General features: G+C 42.7%; 1 protein-coding gene across 1 annotated transcript in view; it reads right to left on the bottom strand.

Annotated features, from left to right (window-relative positions):
• DCDC2 (doublecortin domain containing 2) overlaps nt 1–20,239 on the bottom strand; it is a 162,102-nt gene that overhangs the window by 112,927 nt on the left and 28,936 nt on the right. The gene's annotated exons all lie outside the window — the stretch shown is intronic.

The following is a 20,239-nucleotide window of genomic DNA, read 5'->3' as shown; positions in this document are numbered from 1 at the left end:
TTTTTTTTTTTCACTTACATAAACCCTCTGGGCCCCCTTTCTAGCAATATTATGTGTCCTTAGTGAAGTTCTCAAGAAAGATTCCCCTAAGCCCTGGCACACTGCCCCTCAATTGGGCCTATTATGAGAATTTTAAGGCAACACTTTATATTTTTTATTTATTTTTTTAAAGACACATCCTGGAAGTGATTGGCCAAGTAGTTTTTTTAAGTTTATTTATTTATTTGGAGGGGGGTGGAGGGGGCAGAGAGAGGGAGAGAGAGAATCCCAAGCAGACTCCACACCGTTAGTGCAGAGCCCAACATGGGCCTCGAACTCACCAACTGTGAGATCATGACCTGAGCCGAAGTCAAGAGTCAGATGCTTAACTGACTGAGCCTCCCAGGCGCCCCGTACATTCCCTTCCATAAAACAGAAACAAAATAATCCTACAGCCACAGCATACTCCCTTCCGGATTCAGCACCGGGTCCCCCAGGGCACGCAACCCCTCACTTTCTCCCCAAGGACTCCACTCCCCCCTCTCCCACAGCCCACTTTCCAGTGTCTTTACTTCCAGGCTCATGGCTGCTGCTGGTGAGAAGCACGACCCCCCACCCCCAGGGCACCTGTCCCTGAGCCCACGTTTTGGCTCCAGCAGCCATCTCCTCCCTGGTCAACTACTTGTGTTTTTCCCAGCAATGAGCTGTGTGAATCCCCCCCTCACACTGAACTCTAAACTTCCACTCCAGACTCACTCAGCAGGTCATTTCCTTCCAAACTGAAGGAAACTGGGGCCAAGCTGCCTTCACCCCACAACCCACCTCATCCACGTCTTCGCCACTTTTCTCCTTTTCTGCCTGTCTTGGGAGGATCCTTATCCCTTTACAAAGCCAACTCTGGCCTTGATTTTGTCCCCAGCTTCCTCTACTCCATCCATTACTCATTTGCTTGACTTAAAGCTGCTGCCACATCCCTGGCATCCTATTGCCCTTCCCAGCCGTTTTCCCAGTGCACTTACCATCGTCTGACGTAGGACACATTTTATTAAAGTAAAACCTTGGTTTGCGAGCATCATTCGTTCTGGAAACATGCTTATCATCCAAAGCACTTGTATATCAAAGCGAATTTCAAGAACCAGCAGCTCACTTGCGATCACATATGACTAGTATGGCAAGACATCGCTCATTTATCAAGTTAAAATTTATCAGAAATGTTTGGTCGTCTTGCGGAACACTTGCGGAACAGGTTGCTCACAATCCAAGGTTTTACTGTATTTGATTTTCAATTGTTTGTCCCCTATTGTGTCCCTTTTGTGTTACTCTCAATATTATCTAGTAATGGACTGCACACATACTTGATACTCCAGTAATTTTTTCCAAATGTCTTGCCTCTTAACCTTAAGACCTTGCTTGTTGGACTCTTGAAGGGAAAGGTGAATCTTGTTACATAAACAAGTAACTTCAAAACTCTTGTTAAATTGACTAAAACAGGCTATTTTTCTTTAGAGCATACATATCTATAATATACAGAAATTCATAAATGCATGATTTAAAAATAATTATACAGTTCTGAGTATATACGCTGTAACTAGAATTAAATCAAACCACTCGTTTTGAATAACAATTGTTTTCCTCATTCTACATGGTAAACTTTTCCCCAAATGTTCACGAGTTACCAGTTGAACTGAAGATTAATCTTAAAGAGATATTTCTTTGAGTCATTATAATTAAATTAACTAGGCTGTTTTCAAACATACTACAAATCTCAAAAAATAATCCAAGTAATATGTGTCCATTGAAAAAAGAAGAAAAAAGACCATTGTATAAAGTAATTCAAACTTTTTGGAAAAAGTATGATTTTTAATTTACAATGCATTTTCAAATAATAACTTCAATCACATACACAAAAATAAGTCAAATCAATTGCACACAAGGGATGCTTTTCCAGAATCCTTTTCAGGAATGAAATACTGGTTGCTTGGTACTAATCTAGAAAATTAAGGCTTTAGCTAAGGAAAACATAATAAACTAGAATGCTTTTAAGACTTGTAGATTTTCTTATTAGCCCATACAATTTCCCTTGCCCTTGAAACTGAAACAGTATCTGAAGTGTGAGTTTCATGTTAAGCATCAACACGCCTAGTTATGGTGTGTTAAGCATCAACACACCCCGGGATGGAATGTGAGGGACCAGGAATGGCTTTCATTAGTGGCTGACCAATGGCTAACCAACACTAGTTGTCAAATCCATGACTACCGAACCAAGTCAAATGAGAAGGTATCAATTCAAAACTCAAACTTTCACTTTGGACCCAGCACTAGTAATAATACTCTTGACTGGTTTTCCCAGTTGGGAATCACCACAGACTAAAAGAAGGACACGTGTAGAGTTGACCTCTTGCCTAGATTTTTCATGGAGTTTGGCACGGTCTTAGAAAAACCAGTTTATTTGGATATTAAGAAGTGGTTCAGTCTGATTGGAGAGAAGTCATTCCCTCAGCAGAAATCAGATAGGTAAAAATGTGGGTAGGTAAGTAGGTGCAAAGAGAACTGAATAAATATTTGGCTAACATTTTTCTTGAAACTAGTTCTAAAGAGAAAGATGGTGAAAGTGGTGTTAGCCGTGTTCACTGTGTTCAAATGAGGTGAACCAGGACTCTGGTCTTCAGACAGAAATCACAGGTGCTTTCCAAAAGATGCCTGTGTCTCTCATTTCTTTTTTTTTTTTTTTTTTAATGTTTTTATTTATTTTTGAGAGAGAGCATGAGTGGGGGAGGAGCAGACTGTGCGGGGGAGGAGCAGACTGTGCGGGACAGGGTATGTGAAGAGGGCTCAGTGCTGACAGCAGTGAGCCTGATGTGGGGCTCAAACTCACAAACCATGAGCTCATGACCTGAGCTGGTGTCGGATGCTCAACCAACTGAGCCACTCAGGTGCCCGTCCCTCATTTCTTATTTAGATTGTGTTTATGTCACAGATGGCCATATCAACCAATTTTTAATGCCCACAATGCTTCATGTGAGCCTGGTAAGTCTCTTTGTGATTTAACTCAAGTTCACACATTCCACATCACACTTAGTAGGACAATAATCACAGCTGGGTCACGTTCAAGTTAAAACCTACATGACGCAAAAAGTATGAAACTGTTTGCTATAAAAATAGACTCAATGAAAATAAAATTGTTGCTTTGAAAATATATATATTTGAAATAATAACACCAAAGTATGCAAACGGAATAACTGACTGAAGGTTCTACAATTCTGAAACTCCAGGACTGACAGCCAAACCTTTAGACATGAACCAATTCAAAGCCTCACACCTCATTTTCTTAATCTGTAAAAATAGGGATAATCCTGCTAAACTAGCCCAAAGGGATGCTGCATGAACTAATTAGCCAAGTGGCAATACCACTCCCTGGGGCTGTTAGGCTGAATGCTTCAGAGAATCCACCTGCCTCAAATCTCAGCACTGACTCATCACCTTCTTAAAACCTCTTGAAATCTAGGCCAAGAAAATCAAAGTCAGTCTCAGGACCTAAGGAAATGATGCTGTTAAATGACTGCCATCCCAAAAATCTAGTGACTAGTGACCTCTCATAAATACCCATTACAAAATTTTTAAAGTCAGTATTAAATAACTTTTAAGAATATATATCAGGTTTTTATGACTATCCATAAGATAAACTTAGGAACTTAGCAGGGAAAATGTAGCTATTCGAAAAAATATATATAGGCCAACCTGCACAAGGAGATCTCAACTCTATATTCCTTATTGTATGGATTGAAGAAAAAGTAGGTTCTCCAAATGGTAACCTTTGAGGAAACTTTAACTTCTTTGCAAAGACAGCACACAGCATCAAAGAGAACAAAGTCCTTCACAAAATATTTAATCAATTTTTACTTTTCAAGTTTTTACTATTTCGAAACCAAGAACAAACTGGAGGGGGGGCGGGCAGCGAGAGGGTGGAAACAGAGGATCCGAAGTGGTCTCTGTGCTGACAGCAGAGAGCCTTACGCGGGGCTCAAACCTCACAAGCTGTGAGATCATGACCTGAGCTGAAATCAGACACTCAACTGACTGAGCCACCCAGGTGCCACTAATTTTCACCACTTTTTGATAAATGAAAAAAAAAGGGGGGGCCAAACACTTATAAAAAACCAGAGTTGAAAATAACTCACCTAGGAGTCAATATAGCAGACATGTCCAAACTAGACTAATTAGGGATTGTTCTGAAGACGTTTTTCAGGGGCGCTTGGGGAGCTTAGTTAAGCGTCTAACTGTGGCTCAGGTGATGATCTCATCATTCATGAGTTTGAGCCCTGCGTCGGGCTCTGTGCTGACAGCTCAGAGCCTGGAGTCTGCTTTAGATTCTGTGTCTCCCTCTCTCTCTCTCTGCCCTCCCCTGCTTGTACGGTCTTTCTCTCTCAAAAATAAACAAACATTTTAAAAAAAATTTTTAAAAAATAATTATCTTTTTTTTTCAATATTACTATTTTTTAAGTAATAATATTGAAGAAAAGACTGGCCAAGATGCCTGATGGGTGATGTGATGACGGTATGATGTGATGGTTGGAATGATAACTAAGAACTGGAAAATGCCTCTGTCAGAGGAGATGTCATGCTGGGAGTATCTCCTAAGCTTCATGGAATGAAGCCATTTCTCATGGGGATGCTCCAGACACATGGACTAAAACAGAGACGGGACAGGGGAAGGCTGTGGGACAAGCGGTGAGGACCGTAACCAAACTTCCCTAGAGAACAGCTGACCCCCACTCTCCCTGGGTTTCTACCAAGAGTCTTAATCTACAGCTCAATTGTTTTTGCCACATTCTAACCTACAGATTAACACGGACCTTCTGAGACAGCATGCTTTTCCTGTCACCATGTGTCCCCTTTTCATATCTGAGGAAATAAATCCTAATAACAGAGATGTGATTTGGTAAAGAAAACGCATCTGCTGTGCTTGTAGCAAGAGTGTGTTTCTATCATTAAAGGTCCCTCCCCACCCCCCGCCCAGGGATAATTCTGCTTCTGGTTAGAAGGTAGGAAGAAGGTTGTAGAGAACTACTGTTCCCAGCATGACAACCAAACTGAAAGATACGTTAAATATCATGATTTTTATATGTAAAACTCCCATGTCATCATGTACACGTGTAACACGTGCATGTATGTATATGCCCTCACAAACACATAGTGACTTTTTTTTTAAGTTTTATTTATTTATTTTGAGAGAGAGTGAAAGTAGGGGAAGAACAGAGAGAGAGGGAGAGAGAACCCTTAGCAGGCCCTGCGCTAAAATATCACAGAGCCCGATGCAGGGCTTGAACCCTCAGACTGCAAGATCATGACCTGAGCAGGTATCAGGAGTCAGACAAGTGAGGGGATGTAACCAGGGCGGTCTCCTTTCATACTTCAATTCTTTCTATATAATTCCTTTTATCTTTTGACCCCTTCCCCCATTTCTCCCACCCACCATCTCACCTCTGACAATCACCCGTCTGTACTCTCCATGAGCTTGTTTGGGTGTTTGGTTTTTTTAACTATACATATAAGAGATCATATTGTATTTGTCTTTCTCTGACTTTTTTCACTTAGCATAATGCTCCTGAGGCCCACACGTGTTGTCAAATGGCAGAATTCATTTTTTGTGGACAAATAACATTCCATTATATTTATATTTATACACAAACACATATCTCACAATTTTTATCCCTTCACACATCGATGGATACTTAGACTGTTTTAATATCTTGGCTTTTGTAAACAATGCTGCAGTGAACATGGGGATACATAGATCTTTTCAAGTGAGTGTTCTTATTTTCTTTAGAAAGTACCCATAAGTGGAATTGCTGGATCTTATGATATTTAAGGAACCTCCATACTGTTTTCCACAGTGGCTGCACCAATTTACATTCCACCAACAGTGCACCAGGTTCTTACCTGTCCACATCTGCACCAACACTGTTATTTCGTTTCTTGATAATGGCCTAATACGTGTGAACGGGTATATCCTCGTGATTTTGATTTACACTTCTCTTCCCTGATCATTAACGATGTTGGGTACCTACTGGCCATCTGTAGGTCTTCCTTGGAAAAATGTCTACACAGATCTTCTGCCCATTCTTTAAGGGGATTGCTTGGGGTGTTGTTGCCACTGAGTTGTAGTTCTTAATATACTTTGGAGGTTAGCCTCTTAGCAGATGTACGATTTGCAAATATTTTCTACCATTCAGTAGGTTGCTTTTGCTTTCTTTCATTGTCAGATTTAAAATATCATAGCCAAGACTCCTGTCAAGGAGCTTCACTGCCTATGCTTTCTCTTAGGAGTTTTATGGTTTTAGATCTTTTTTTTTTAATTAAAATGTTTTATTTATTTGTGAGAGAGAGATAGAGACAGCGTGAGCAGGGGAGGGTCAGAGAGAGAGGGAGTCACAGAATCTGAAGCAGGCTCCAGGCTCCGAGCTAGCTGTCAGCACAGAGCCCGATGTGGGGCTCGAACCCACGAACCATGAGATCATGACCTGAGATGAAGTCGGACGCTTAACCAACTGAGCCACCCAGGTGCTCCTTTATGGTTTTAGATATTAAACATTCAAGTCTTTAATCCATTTTGAGTAATTTTTTAATATAGTGAGAGTTAGTGATTGAGTTTCATTCTTTTGCATATGGCTGCCTAGTTTTCCCAGCGCTACTTATTGAACAGACTTTCCCCACCATATATGTTTTTCTCCTTTGTCATAAATTAATTGACCATATTGCATGGGTTAATTTCAGGGCTCTCTATTCTGTTCTATTGATCCATATGTCTGGTCTTATGCCAATACCATACTGCTTTAAGTACTATAGCCTTGTAATATAGTTTGGTATTGAGGAGTATGATACCTCCAGTTTTGTTCTTCTTTCTCAAGACTGCTTTGGCTACCTGGGGATTTCTGTGGCTCCATACACATTTGAGGATGATTTTTTTTTTCTATTTCTTTAAAAGAATGTTACTGGAATTTGGATAGGGATTGCACTCAATCAGTAGATTGCTCTGGGTAGTAAGGACATTTTAATAATATTTATTCTTCCAATCCAGAAGCACAGTGTATCTTTCCAGTTATTTGTGTCTTCTTCAATTTATTTCATTAATGTCTTGTAGTTTTCAATACAGAAGTCTTTCACCTCCTAGGCTCAGTTTATTTCTCGGTATTTTACTCTATTTGAGGCAACTGTAAAGAAGATTGTTTTCTTTTTCTTTCTGATGGTTATTAGTGTGTAGAAACACAATCGGTTTATGTATATTAACTATGTATCCTCTAACTTTACTGAATTCATCTACCAATTCTAACAGGTATTTTGGGGAAATATCTAGGGTCTTCTATATATAATATCATCTGCAAGTAGTGACAGTTCCACTTCTTCATTTCCAATTTTGACCTTTTATTTATTTATTTATTTTTGCCTAATTCCTCTGGCTAGGACTTCCAATATGATATTAAGTAAAAGTAATGAAAGTGAGCACCCTTGTCTTATTCCTGACCTTAAAGGAAGCTTTCAATTTTTCACTGTCGGGGGCTTGTCATATATAATCTTTATGTTCCCCCTCCTTTCACTTTTTTGAAAGTGTTTTATTGTAAATGAATATTGAATTTTGTCACATGCTTTTCCTGCATCTATTGAGATGACCATATGATTTTTGCTCTCCATTTGATTTCACGTTTCCACATTTTGTTAATGTGGTGTGTATCACCCTGACTACTCTGAGGAAGTTGAACCATCTTTTCATCCCCGGAATAAATCTCACTTGATCATATACCATCCTTTAAATGTACCGTCAACTTTGGTTTGCTAATATATTGTTGAGGATTTCTGTATCCACATTCATCAAGGATACAGGCCTGTAATTTCTTTTCTTGTGGCATTCCTTGTCTGGTATTGGTATCAGGGTAATGCTGGCCTTATAAAATGGCCCTTCTATGATTTGAAAGACTTTGAGAAGGATTCATATTAATTCACTGAAATTCACTAGTGAAGTCATCTGGCTCTAGACTTTTGTTTTTTCGGTAGATTTTAGATTGGGGCTTCCTTGGAAGCCCCAAAGACTGAGGGACCAAGCTTGTATAAAAGCTCCCTTCCAGGAGATACTGGTGCTCTAGAGCATGGTAAAGACAGAGCGCAAAGATGGCCCCCACCAATGTCCATGCCTGGAGAGTGCTCTGGAAGGGTCCTACGGTGTCAGTGTTAAATTAGGTGTCTGCCCTTCAGCAGAAGTGAGCCTCCTTCACTTTAAGTGTGAGCACAGTCAGCTTCCTCTGAGCTTGACTTCGGAGCAGGTGAGTCCAACCACACAAGTCTTTTAAGAGATGTCCTCCAGATCACTACTATCCAGTGGGCCTTGGGATGCAGGCCCCATTGGTTTTTTAAATTAACTGTGTTGGAGGTTTGTCTCCCAGGTACACACTCTAAAAGCTGAGGTGCCCAGTGTGGTGTCTGAACCATTCACTTCTCAGGAAGGAGTTTCAGGTTTTGAGTTTTCTCTCATCTGTAGGTTTGCCTTGGCTGGTAGTGGGGTTTAAACACAGGGAGTTTATGTTCCAGCCTCTCCTACCTGCTTTGACGCATCTGTCTTCGTGTTTACCTTATGTGGAGCTGCCACTCAGCCAGCCTTTAGAGTTTTTTAAGAAGTCTATTCCACATGTATCTGCAGACTCAGTGTGTCCACAGGAAGAGGTGAGTTCAGGATCTTCCTCCGTCACCATCTTAAGCCAGAACCATCATTTTTTTTAAATGCATCAAAGACCTTAGGATGCAAAGAAGGCTAAATGAACTAAATTCCAGAGAGGGATGAGTCCTTTCTAAGTGAGAACAAATCTGTGGCTGCTTTGATCCCCTGGGGCACAGCAGGCAGAAGAAAAAACCTTCCACAGACAGTGCGTGGGCTGACATGACAGAGAAGACCCAGATGTAGGGCACATCCTCATCATCCACTAATTCTTCCCCACGGGACCTATAAGTGCACAGAAGTGTAACAAAAGCTAAGAGCAGGGTAAAAGAGCACAGGAAGCAATCCCACGGTGTGAAAGGCTGGAGGTGAGGCTGGAGAACAGAGACAAGAGCTCCAGTGATGTCCAGGTCTGGGCAGTTTTCAACCTGCTGCTTTTGCACTAGAACCTGGAATGAGCAAATCTGTGCACAAGGCTTTTGAGAGCAGTTTCCTACAGCCATTTGGGTCTCTTAACATAAGTCCTGTTAGTTTTCAAAGCCAGACATCTAGAGGGCTCGCCTCTCCAGAGCAGGGTCCCAAGGACTGGGGGTGCCCCACCCCTCACTCCTCAGGGATGTGCTCCACTTTTGCAAGATCCTTCCATTTTGTAGGGAGCTGTGCTGAGAGTGGGGTTTGGGGCAAGACTGTGTCTCTGCCTCTCCCAGACATCTCGCCATGGCCTTTTCATCTTTTGTTGTCAAGGAGACAGTCAGCTGGCTCTCAGGGCTCTTTCAGAGAGAAATGGTCTATAGATAACTGTACATCTGGAGTGTCGGTGGGAGGTGGTGAGTTCAGGGTCTTCTTAGGCCACAATCTTGACCCTCCTCCAGATTTTTCAATCAATGCAAAATTAAAAGAGATACATAATACCCATATACTCTATTCATTATCGTAACAGATTCATGTTAAGGGGATTTTTGAAATACAGATATTAACCTTGGATATTTCTTACAAAACATATCCTTTGTAATATATGACATTCTGAAATGTCTTTTTTCTTGTATTGGGCTCTTCAAGACTTAAGAAAATTAAGTTCCAAAAATACGGTTAATCTGGAATAGCATAGCTCCTAGGTATTTGGGGTATGTGATCTTCTGTGAGAATGAAGAAAAGTAAAGATGGAATGTATAGCTCAAAAATCTGTCATAATTCAGCAGTGTGTCAATACGTTATGCAACTCCATCGTTCTGTTATCATTCTGTTTCCGATCCTAAAGAATACTCCTGTCCACACCTAAATGTTGGTTCTTCCGCCAGGTTCCATCCCTGCACTCTTCTATTTTTATTTTTTTAATGTTTATTTCTTTTTGAGAGAGAGAGAATACACAAATGAGCTCAAGTCGGGGAAGCAAAGAAAGAGAGAGGGAGAGCCCCGACACGGGACTCAAACCCATGAACCGGGAGATCATGACCTGAGCCAAAACCAAGAGTTGGACACTCAACTGACTGAGTCACCCAGGTGTCCCCCTGTACTGTTTTCTTTATAACTCAAACACTCTCCCTAGTCAAATTTATCCAACTCGATGTTACTTATTAACATCATTTTGTTGATGATGATCAAATATCTATCTTTAGTCCCGATCTTTCTCCTGGCACCAAACCAATATTTTAGCATATACCATACCCAGAACTGTATCAAACACTTTCCATACGTTACCTTAACTTTTTACATCATTATCATAAGACAGTTATTTTCAAAGAAGTTTACAATTGTAAAACACGCCAGAATTTATAAAATTCTTTCATTTACAGTGACATTTGTTCCTCAAAATAACATTATGGAGTCAGTATTATTCCAATTGTATACATTGGAAAACATGAGCCCCTCTCTCTCTCTCTCTCTCTCTCTCTCTCTCTCTCTCAAGGTCACACAGTAAGCAAAGAAGCAAACCCCTGAATCCATGTCTTCAGATTCCCAGCCCACACAGGATCCAGTCCTATTGCTAATGGGGCCCAAGACACAGTGGGCCAACAATCGTGGACACAAACTCACAACTATTTAAATAATATCTTTCTTGAATTATCTGTAACTGAATATATGCAAACATTTATATATACTGGCATCACCTAGATGCCCTTATTCAGTGGTTCTCATATTTTCTTGAGACCAGTCACCTTTCTCTCCCTTTGCCTGCTACCTATCAAATATTATTTACATGGTTTTATCAGTATCATTTATGGAACCCCAATAGAATGACCATTGAAATATTTTAACTCCCCAAACTTCTAGAAATTCCAGGAAGGCATGGTGGCAAAATCAGCCCAGCCACGGAGATATTTTGGGGAGGAAATATTCATTGCTATATAATAATGAAAAATTCCAACTACTCTAACCTCAGTGAGAACCTAGTTATAGAATATGTCGCTAATTATAATGAACAAGCTGGTTAGAACATTCCCAGAAGGGTCCAATTAGTTTCCACGGGCTGATGAAACCGCTCATCTCTACCTGGGTCCTCTGCAGGTCCCCATGTTGCTGTACCCAGGCCAGGGGCAGATTCCCAGAGGAAGGAGTTGGCTTCATCTGTCAGGTGCGAATTAGAATCTCTTATTAAGAGGGTTATTTTTCTGCCAATAAAGGATAGTTCAGCATCAGTTTTATCTTTTGAACTACTGTCTAAATGAATGCCTCCCTTCCTTGAAGCAGGAAACCATTCAAAGCAACGTCACAAATAAATGACATGGCCATTCAAAACCATAGCAAGGCAAAAGGAAATCCTTCTCGCTTAAAAGTAGCCTGAAAGTGACATGTCATTATAAATTTGTCCAAACCCCTAAAATGTACAGCAGAGTGAACCCTAATGTAAACATGGACTCTGGGTGATTATGTCTCAACGTATCACTTGAACAGGTTGATGTTGATAATGGGGAAAATTCTGTGTCTTCCCTCAGTTTTGCTGTGAACGTGAAAATGCTCTAAAAAATAACATCTAGGGGCACTGGGTGGCTCAGTCAGTTGAGCATCTGACTTAATTTTGGCTCAGGTCACAATCCCATGGTCATGGGATCAAGCCCCGTGTTGGGTTTCGTGCTGAATGTGGAGCCTACTTAAGATTCTCTCTCTCTCTGCACCCCGTCCTTGGCTCACTCTCTCTCTCCAAAAAGTAAATTAAAAATAAAAATAAAAAATATCTAATTTTTTAAAAACTTTAAAAAAATAAAGTGTCCAGATTGCTAAAGCTTCTTGCATTTATTTTTTTTTATAGATTTTTTTTGTTTTATTTATTTCTAGGAGAGAGAGAGAGAGAGAGAGACAGCATGAGCAGGGGAAGGTCAGAGAGAGAGGGAGTCACAGACTGAAACAGGCTCCAGGCTCTGAGCTGGCAGTCAGCACAGAGCCCGACGCGGGGCCCGAACCCACGAACCGCGAGATCATGACCTAAGCGAAAGTCGGACGCTTAACCGACTAAGCCACCCAGGCGCCCCAAGCTTCTTGCATTTAAAAAGCAGAGTGCCATCAATTTTCATCAAATTTTGAATTATCGAATCAATTTCCCAGCATACCACAAATTTTTAAACCACTGCCATTCTGGTTTAATTTTCTCCTTACTGCATATTTTTGTGGTGGAATCGTTTTTAAAATCAGATCATCCTAAACATTCTGAATATGTATTATCAAGCCTCACATTTATTACTTTTGTTCTAAATATATTAACTTACAGGAAAACTGAATGTGCCTTGAGTCATTTTTAAGGCATTTATAAGTAGGTCTGTATGAGTTTCCCTAATGCTGTGCAGAAGAGGCTAATATCACCCCCATCAAGTTAAAAAATAACCAATTAACCCGAGAGAACTCAGGAGGAATTGCAGGAAATACCACCAACTAAGTATTGAAAAACTATTTTTTTCATTGTTTGCCTTTTCTTTTGTATTCCTTCTTAACTTATTCCTCCATGCTCGGTCATTTTTGTTTGTTTTGTTTGGCCCAACCGGGATTTTGGTTCCCAAACCCATCCAGGCAATGGAATGTGGAATGTCCACTAGGAATGCCGGGCAGGGGAAGTGTGTCCAGAACAACGGGAGATGAAAGTTAGCCATGCTGAGCATGCAGCGTGGCCCGTGGGGGCGGGCAGAGGGCAGCTTCCACCTGCATTTAAATAGGTCACTGAGTCCCCGGGACTCCCATCAAGAATGTGCCAAAGGTCCATGAGGTAGAGTCAGTCTTTCATCGNGGCACTGAGCACGCAGGACAGGGGCCGCCACTCTCGCCCAGCCGCCTGCGGGCCGGGGTGCGGGGGCAGGGAGGGCGCCAAGTTGCGAGTCGGCCTCAGGCGCTTAGCAGCTCAACCCCTACCTGAGTCACTGAGGCACCTCACCCACCTGGCAGCCGCGTCCGCCCGGCCGTACGGGGAGGGAAACACACCCCGGGCATCTCCGGTCCCTTCAAATTCTCACATCACCCAAAAATATTTACGTATCATTAAAGTGCAACCTATCTTGAACTAAAAGTAAAACTTTTTAAAAACTTAAGCTATTAAAAATTCATTTGCTGGGGCGCCTGGGTGTTTCAGTTGGTTAAGTGACCAACTTCGGCTCAGGTCATGATCTCACGGGTCATGGGTTCGAGCCCCGCATCGGGCTCTGTGCTGACAGCTCAGAGCCTGGAGCCTGCTTCAGATTCTGTCTGTCTCTCTCTCTCTGACCCTCCCCCCTTTTTGACCCCCCTCAAAAACAAATATTAAAAGAATTTTTAATTAAAAAATATCATTTGCCAACCCTACACATCAAAGAATTGCTAAGGCAATGGAGCTCTCCATGGTTTAGATTAAAACGTCATTCTGTACACCAAGTGGGATCCAATATAGGTATCCCCTCGTAACTGTTTAAAAATATATATATAAAATTGACCCAGGTGGGTTTTTGATAAAATCATCCATAAACTTCAGTTTCAGCTGCGGACTAGATGGCACGTCTGCAACTGTGTACCTCACAACACAGGTACGATGGTAATTAAATTTAAATTCTCAAGAATCAGGGGCGCCTGGGTGGCTCAGTCAGTTGCGTGTCCAACTTTCACTCAGGTCATGATCTCACGGCTTGTGATGTGAGTTCGAGCCCCGCGTCGGGCTCTGTGCCGACAGCTCAGAGCCTGGAGCCTCCTTCAGATTCCGTGTCCTTCTCTCGTTCTGTCCCTTCCTTTGCTCATGCTCCATCTCAGTCTCTTNTCATGATCTCACGGCTTGTGATGTGAGTTCGAGCCCCGCGTCGGGCTCTGTGCCGACAGCTCAGAGCCTGGAGCCTCCTTCAGATTCCGTGTCCTTCTCTCGTTCTGCCCCTTCCTTTGCTCATGCTCTGTCTCAGTCTCTCTCTCTCTTTCTCAAAAACAAATTTAAAACAAAACAAAACAAACAAGAAACACTGAATTTTCCAGAATCAATGTCAAACCAGTGGTCATGAAGACCAGAACCACGCCCTGAGCCGGTCGTGACTCTTTATACTGCTCACAGACAGACCCATGACGCCACTGACTCACACCGTTCACAAAATATCCATGTTGTTTACTTCTGACAAGAAGGTTCACTTATTCAGTGACTTCCATCCACTGTGCACCAGGCCCTGGGTAAGTGTTGAGTATTGGCCAGTAAATAAGCCCAGATCCCCGCCCTCATGAAGCCCATAGCATAGTGCAGGGGTCAGTGACAAACAAAAAGTAAAAAAATAAAACGAAACAAATGCATAATCACAAATTATGGAGAGCGCTCTGGAGAAAACGAAGCAGCTGTGAGACACCCCAGGGGGAGGCCGCGGGAGCGAGGTAGGTGAGGGGGAAGGAGCCGGCCGCGGGCACACGCAGGGGCTCCTAAGCCAAGGGGAGGGGCCAGATGGTAGCCTACGCGCAGTGAGCCTCGACCACAGATTCTACAAGGGTGGCTCCGGCTGCCACGTGGAGGAAAATTGGAGAAACCAAGACCGGAAGCAAGGTTACCTTACTTACTTACATCCAAGTAAGAGATGGCAATGGCTTTTCCTAGGGGATGACTATGGGGAAAGAAAAGGGAGATAGAGTCAAGACACATTGGAGGTAGAAATCAGAACTTCGTGGAAGAAGCACTGGAGNGCTGCTTACGAGACAGACGAGGAAAATTTGCCCTGGCTGGGGACTCCAGGGTTTCATTTTGGACGTGACACCAGAGATGTAAGACCTTCCAAGTAGGCCTCCATGTCACCATGTAGGCGAGCTGCAGCTCATGGAGGAAGCCAGGAGAGATGCAAACCGGGGGCAATCGGCATGTGCATGGCACGGAAAGCCATGAGGCTGAGTGCACTCACCGAGGGAGGGAGCGGAAAGCAAAGACGGGGGCCCAGGACCCAACCTGGGGACTGGAGAACGGAAGAGAAAAAAATTCCACAGGAGACGGGAGAAAAGTGGACAGACAAGTAACAGGTAAACCACGGGGATGCAGTGTTCCAGGAGCTGAGAGAGANGAGCCAGATGCTGCTGGCGCTTCTTCCTTTCTAGGCGCCACTTGTCAGGCACGATTGGATGATTATGGTGTACCCTGGGATGAGGCTGGAGGAGCGGGGAGGCCGGGGGGAGGGAGGATGAAGAGGGGGGGGGGGGGGGGAGGGCAGGAAAACATGCTCACTGAATTGGTCAGCACAGACACCACCAGAGGGCTTGACGAGAGCATCCGAGGGGGGGAAACAAGACACAGAATTCTCCTGAAGGGTTCAGGGCTTGAGAAGGGGGTAAAGAAGCAGAGAGGGCAATCCCGCTTGGTATTATTAGCATCTGCAGGAAGCACAGAATAAGTTTAGGACACACTCCTTACTATTCCTACCTGTATCTGTATCTGCTAAAGCTGGGACATGCAGGAGGCATTTAGGACAGGAAGAAAGAAAATCTCCAGATTCCCTGGAAACACAGAAGCAACTCAACTCAAGAAGCCAACCAAGGGGGGGCTTCTGGGATCACACAATTATAGCACCCCATATGTGTGGTCATAGATGAGGCTAGTGCTGAGCCCAACCTCAGAAGGCACATGGGATCTTTTTGACCAGAAGAGACACGGAGGAGGTCAGCTGGGCAAGGGATGGGGAAGAATAAGCCCCAAAAAGCAAACCACTGCATCTGCACCAGGCTCATCCAGTATAACTGGTTAAAACTGGAGAAACGGTGCTAGATTACTATCCTACTTTCCTCTCTCCAAAGGGATTTTTTTTAAATGTTTTATTTATTTCTGAGAGAGAGAGAGCGAGTGAGTGAGCAGGGGAGGGTCAGAGAGAGAGGGAGACACAGAATCTGAAACAGGCTCCAGGCTCTGAGCTGTCAGCACAGAGTCTGATGCGGGGCTCGAACCCACGAACTGTGAGATCATAACCTGAGCCAAAGTCGGACGCTTAACCAACTGAGCCACCCAGGCGCCCCCAAAGAGATTTCTTGAAGCATTTCAACAAACAAGTAAGAAAAACACATGCCAAAATATTGCCAAATTCAGAGTGTTTTAAGAAAATCGAAACTCCTACATGTTCTTGAGACAAATTAAATATCATTCTCCCAATGCAAGGAAATGTGTGGCAAAATCACATAACTGGTAACATTAATATAATAGTTTTTCAAAACTCTGTGGAATTTCATATCCAGAGGTATAATGTGCTGCGTATGCCCTTTGGCATTGAATTTCTCACTTTTATCCTGAGGGAATAATTCAGAAGTAGAAAAAAGCTATATAACTTAAAGGTGTTAACTAGAATATTACAGGGCAAATAGAAATTATCCAAATATAACTATAACTTACAGCATCAACTCAACAGAAGAGTACAAATTACTGTCAAAAATTATAAACACCATGTAAATGTGAAAAATATAAGAGAAACAATATAAGTAAAATATAGGGCAAAATATAAAGTATGCAAAAAATATATATATATGTATACAATTTGTGTAAGAAGTATCTGTGGTTACTACACTATTCACAGGTAGATAAAAAAACAGACATATACATGGAGAAAAAGAGAATTTACAAAAATGAAATCCAATTGTTTCAGTGAAGGACTTAGGGAAAACAGAGTTTTCACAGATTCTTTTTACTTATTCTAAACTAGTATTTTGATCATGTCTTTAAGCTACAATCTTAAAAATTAATTTTAGCAGGGCGGTACTTGGTCATGAATAAACAAAGAGACCAGTAGCATAAACTAGGAAGTCCAGAAACAGACCAAAGTGAATATACCGACAATTTGGTATATCGTAAAATTGGCATCTCAAATCACTGGGGATGAGAAATGACACTGAGACAACTGGGTAACCCTGATATCTTTGGAGAAAGATAAAATCACATCTATACTGGGGCGCCTGGGAGGCTCAGTTGGTTAGGCGTCCAACTTCAGCTCAGGTCATCATCTCGCAGTTCATGGGTTCAAGCCCCGCGTCGGGCTCTGTGCTGACAGCTCAGAGTCTGGAGCCTGCTTCAGATTCTGTGTCTCCCTCTCTCTCGGCACCTCCCTGCTTGCTCTCTCTCTATCTCTCAAATAAATAAAAAGATTAAAAAAAATTAAAAGAAAATTACATCTATATCTTGCACTGTAAACATCCCCTTAGTCGAGTGGTCAAAACTAGTATCGCAAACGAGAAGGCCTGTCACCATCATGTACTTTAAAGACAAAGACAAAAGAAGAGGATCAGTTCTCCCACAAAAAGAGAAGCGTTCCTCCCCACCTTCTTCCCTCAGAGGATTTACTTCAGAAACCCTGCAAGTGCGAGGACTTTCTCCTGTCTTTGAAACGTATGCAACATCTTTCTGAAGATTAGGTACCCTTTCGTCCAATTCATATCCCAAGTCCTTTTCAGGGACCAAAGATGTCAACCTCAAGCCGCATAGCACCACTATTTCCCGGGTTCAAGGGGGTGGATGGGAGCCTAAATTCGCTGGGCACTTTGCTCCAAGTCGCAAAACTACTTCCTGTTATAAAGACAGAAGATAGTTGGTTTTTCCTGAGTAAAGCCAACGAGCTACCACAGGTTGTTCACCCCGATTACCAGGTGAATTTAGGATGAACCCTGTGTGACAAGCTGTGCTCTCAAGTCTTGAGAGTCTTGCTCTCCATAACTTGAGGACCAGTTATTTTTGATCTTCAAAATGTGTGCGGTGGCCTGCCTCTGCCTGGCTATACGACAGAGCCCAATTCCCTTGTGTCTTTGCGATCTCTGGCCTGTGGGGCACACCGTAACCTGGTTTAACGCATATTCAATAATATTAGCGCTTTCTCTACTACCTTTGTGAAGAGGATTTCTGGATTAAAAGGAGATTTTGGGATTTTTGTGAGCTTTTTTAGTGTTTGTTTATTTTTGAGAGAGAGAGGGAGGGAGTGAGCAGGGTGGGGTAGAGAGAGGGAGACAGAGAATCCCAAGCAGGCTCCACACTGTCAGTGCAGAGCCAGACGCAGGGCTTGAACTCAAAAACCGTGAGATCATGACCTGAGCCGAAATCAAGAGTTGGGTGCTCAACGAACCGAGGCACCCAGCTGCCCCAAAGGAAATTTGTTTTTAATTCTATTTCCCCCAACAGTACCCACTGATACAATGCACTCAGGAGGGCATAATCTCTACCCAATCACAAGAAAACATCAGGCAAACCCTAACGGAAGGACAGTCTACGAAATAACAGACCCTCAAAGTGGTCAAGGTCAAGAAAAACAGAGGAACAGTACCAGGTTAGTAGAAAGCAAAGAGACAGAACAACTAAATGCAGTGTGGGCTCCCAGACTGGATCTGGGACCAGGGGAAGAAAAGACATCAGCGTCAAAACGGAAAACACTTACATAAAATTTGCAAAATAGGAGATGTATCAATCTGATATTGATAACTATACTATGGTCGTGTAAGGTGTTAACAAAGGAAGCCGGATACAGGAAAGCATACAGAAGATTCTCCATGTTATTTGGCAACTTTTGTCTAAAACAACTTCAAAATAGAAAAATAAACAAATATAGTGCTTGACACGCCTTATCGTAACTAAAGATCTATAGTAGGTCTTCCCCCCCGTGCCCCGCCACCCCGTCTCCACCTCCCCTGCCCCGTTCTCTCCCAATCATCGGCCACCATTCTGCATTTAAAATGTAACCAAAAAAAATAAAAACCTTTTAAGAGAGTCAACAGTAGTCTCTGTACTTAGACTAAGCTTAAGCATTTCTAGCATGTGGTTACTTTTGGGTTTTGGCTTAGTTTCAGAGAAACATGACCTTCTTATTACTTTGTTAAGCCAAGAGACAAGTTGAAAAGATGGGAAAAAATAGTCAAGCTACATTTGGCAGTAAGTTACTTCTTTCTTGCACTCTTAAATCAGGGAAGAAAGTATCCCCACAAATATGAGTCATGTCATGGGTTTGGTCACCAGTGTGCAAAAAGTGGGGGTCTTTTTTCATACAGCCGCTTATTAGGCTCATAACAAGAACAAACATGGTTTGCTGTGAACCAGTGAACCCAGCTTGATTGGAAAGAAATCTGCATTCCCATAGTGTAGAACTAGGTCAAGAGAACCCCACTTCAATATCACCACTGCACCACCCAGGAGGGCAAGGCACCTGATGTACATAAAGGTTCAGTGANCTCTCTCTCTCCTAGAAATAAAAATATTTAAAAAAAAAAAAACTAAAATAAAAGCATTTTTTAAAATCTCATAAAGTAACAGTTCAAAACGATCGCTGGCCCAGTGACACCCCCTGCTTTATGTAATTAGCGCACTGTAAGCTCACCCCCTGCCCACCTGAACAAAATACCTTCACCTAAGAACAGAAGATGAATGACAGGGCAACCCTTTTAAGGAAAACACAGGAAGAAATAAACTCTGTATTTGGCCCTTTAAAGACCTGAGATTTGAAGAAAGAAAGAAAGAAAGAAAGAAAGAAAGAAAGAAAGAAAGAAAGAAAGAAAGAAAGAAAGAAAGAAAGAAAAGAAAAGAAAGAAAGAGGGAGGGAGGAAGAAAAGTTTATGACTCTGTTACTTTATGTCTCACTTATGAATAATTGTCATGTCCCACTTTTTTTTTAATGTTTCATTTTGAGAGAGAGACAGCGTGAGCAGGGGAGGGTCAGAGAGAGAGGGAGACACAGAATCAGAAGCAGGCTCCAGACTCTGAGCTGTCAGCACACAGCCCGATACAGGGCTCGAACCCACGAACGACGAGATCATGACCTGAGCCGCAGTCGGACGCTTAACCGACTGAGCCACCCAGGGGCCCCATGTCCCACTTTTTCATAGTTCTCTCCCTTCCCCATCGGGGCTGCTTGGGTGAAGGTGGCTCACTGAAGAGCCTGGACACTTTGGTAGCTAAAATATTTTGACTGAATCAAAGAAGACAGACGACAGAAGAGTTTCACAGCAAAGACGATTAAGGGAGGCCAAGTCCATCTCCCTCCCAGTCTGCCGATCCCAGGGACAGCCTAGGAACCAGGAGGTCCCTGGAGTGAACCTCTCCTCGGGGATTAATCCCAAATGGGCATCTCCAGAGCTGCCTGGGTCACACCGAACACCCAGCTTGACAACCGGCCCTGGCAGGTCCCTTCCCCCCCCCCC

The sequence above is a fragment of the Crocuta crocuta genome, unplaced genomic scaffold (assembly GCF_008692635.1).
Source record: "Crocuta crocuta isolate KB4526 unplaced genomic scaffold, BGI_CrCroc_1.0 scaffold145, whole genome shotgun sequence".
Lineage (NCBI taxonomy): Eukaryota > Metazoa > Chordata > Mammalia > Carnivora > Hyaenidae > Crocuta > Crocuta crocuta.
This window is presented reverse-complemented; position numbering and strand designations above follow the sequence as displayed.